Source organism: Dermacentor andersoni, chromosome 1, assembly GCF_023375885.2.
Source record: "Dermacentor andersoni chromosome 1, qqDerAnde1_hic_scaffold, whole genome shotgun sequence".
NCBI lineage: Eukaryota > Metazoa > Arthropoda > Arachnida > Ixodida > Ixodidae > Dermacentor > Dermacentor andersoni.
In genome coordinates, this window is record NC_092814.1 from 135,204,635 (window position 1) to 135,207,318 (window position 2,684).

The following is a 2,684-nucleotide window of genomic DNA, read 5'->3' on the forward strand; positions in this document are numbered from 1 at the left end:
GGAAGCTGCTGCAGGTGCGGCTCGTCATCGCATATGGCTAACTCGACTGCATGTCCGGCGAGCAGCAAGCCTTGCCACTCTTGTGAAAAAATTGGCCACTTTTCAAGCATGTGCAAATCGAAGAAAAAGAAATATGCCGTTCGAAAGCCCGAGAAGGCCAACGCCGTCACGGTCCTTCAAATCGGTAGACCGTAGTACCATAGAGAAAGAAATTTCAACAAGAGCGGATACTCCCATAGAGCCCAGTGGCCGAATTGACTGTAGCACATCAAGCGGATGGTATTAACTCCTTCCGGTTTCGGTTTTGGGCGCGCGCGTTTTGAAAACCAGTTGGTACACGCCGCGCCGGCTCCGCTGCTCGGCGCAGCATTAATTTTTTTTTTTTGCTTCTACTGAACCCCGCGTGGCCTTGGCGCGGAATCGTTTCTTTATTTAGTAGAAATCATGGCGAACGACCGTTACAAGACTGCGCCGAATCTGTCAGGTGAAATTTCAGAAAGAAAACGAAAGACGTCTTCTGAAATTATGAAATGTTTATTTCGCTCTATATAAATGCTCGTTCCGGGCTTCTTCTGCATTCATCCAAAGTTGTGGCACCAGGTAAGCAGCAGTCGTTGCCGTACGAAGCTCCACCGGATGCCATCAGCTGAAAGAAAGTAAATTACAAGCATGTATCTTTTTTCGTATATTGACCTAACAGGAGTATGGCGTGTAGAGGCGAAACGTGCGTAAGTGGTGAATGAGCGGATATACAGATAAATTCACTTTTACGTACATTTCGCAGCAATGACTCCTCTCAAACAATTCCATAAAATGTGAAGAAAACATCCGATTTTCAAGCATCCCTCCCATTCCGGGCATTATTTCCTGCAGTTTAAGAGAACAAATACACGGGTGACTGCGCATTTCCAAAACAACTTGGCCTCAGTCGACGCGATGGTACGCCAAGTACACAGAGGTGGCTACAACACAGGCTCAGCCAGACCATGTTACACGCTCGCAGAATGCCTTCTAGTCGTACTCAAGTCAGATTCGTGGGTGCAAAGCCTGTTTTCAGTCGCTTAGAATACATAAATGTCAAGTTCTTGAGCTCCTCCGTGTTATCTTTTACGCGTCCTGCCGGCGCAAGCAACACTCCCGTGTTATCACGCTCGGCAATCGCTCATCGCGTTTTCGACAAGCGCGAGTACCGAAATAAGGTATACGTTGCTGCAGGGCTATAAAATGCGTCACAAGCTTGTCCCACAAAAATTCAGTACACGCAAAACTAACTCACTATGGCTGGCTGGCTTTTTTGCTAACAGCTTCGCAACCCCAGGCGCGGCGAGCACGCCTCAATATATCCCAAAAAGTTACCAAATGGATTACAATACTTTTTTCGGGTTAGAGAATGCGTCACGAACTTCTGCCACTAAGATTCAGTACACGCGAAACTAACTGCGGCACACAGCCGAGCTGCTTTTTGCTATCTGCGCCACTACGCCGAGCGCGGCCACTCTGCTTGAAAAGTACCCCAAAAGTAGCCAAATTAGTTACAATAATGTCTGGGGTCAGACAAAGCGCGAAAACTTGTTCCGGAAGATTCAGTACAAGCGAAACTGCGTCACACGGCCAAGGTGCTTTTCGTCACAAAGCCAGGTGCGGTGAGCGTGCCCAAAAACTACCGAAATATGTTTTAATTATGCTTGGGCTCATAGAAAGCGTTGCAAACACCTCCCAGTACGAATAATTAACTGATTAACTAGGCTTGGACGGCGGAGCTGTTTGTCGATAACTGCGTCACTGCATAGGTTCAGTTTTGTGCAGTAAGCCTAAATGTGCTTGAAATGCGTCTCACTGTCAAACAAAATTCCTCACCTTGTTGTAGTCCAGTAGTGCAGCTGCTGTACCGTGCCGAAATGCAAACGGAACACAAAAGAACGCCGGGAGCCCAAAAAACGGGCTACATCCAAAAAAGACGGGTCGCCGAGCACGCGAGCTTCACATGTGCAGCCGGCCTCGATCACTCCTGCGGCTTGTTCACGCGCGTCTCGCGTGCCGCTAGCTTGTTGCTAGGCAACGCAACAAAAATAAGTCGCAAAGTAGTTCATTTACACGGAAAACTTTTCCACTTTTAGTGGGAAAGAATAAAAAAAAAATAAAACGTTGTCTGTAAGTTTATTTCATTCTTTTTTTCTGAAGCTCGCGTCAACTAACCGATTGAGTTGAAACTAGGCGTGACGTGTTTCCTGTTGCCAGTTTTTGAAGATTGTCCCCTCTTGCTGAATTTCTTTGTCTATGGTAGTACCTCGGCGAAAGATGTTCGAGCCAACATTTCTATCGGGAAGATAAGATTGTCGTTGATTGTCGACGCGGGCGCTACGGTTTCTTTGCTCAATGAAGAGCGCTACCACAAAAATCTAGCGACTCGTTGCGACCGCCGACTGCCAATCTGTGTAACTATTCCGGAGAACAATTCAAGTTAAGTGGTTGCTTTCTTGCTGACGTATCTTACAAGGGAAACAGAGCCAGTGTGCTATTTCATGTCACAACCAAGGGCACGTCGCTGCTGGGGCTTGATGCCGTTCGGAGTCTGGGAATCACTATCAACGGCTCAACCTTGAATTGCTGCCAGATGACATGCCATGACTCACTGCCTTCAGAATTCATGCACCAATTTGCGCACTTGTTCACGGAACAGTTAG

General features: G+C 47.3%; 1 long non-coding RNA gene across 1 annotated transcript; it reads right to left on the reverse strand.

Moving 5' to 3' along the window:
- Positions 1 to 515: 515 nt before the first annotated feature.
- LOC129388228 (uncharacterized) lies at positions 516 to 2,236 on the reverse strand. Its single transcript, XR_008615257.2, has 2 exons — positions 1,858 to 2,236; positions 516 to 646 (listed from the first exon to the last, which is right to left on the reverse strand). It is a non-coding gene; the product is annotated as an uncharacterized lncRNA (long non-coding RNA).
- Positions 2,237 to 2,684: the final 448 nt, after the last annotated feature.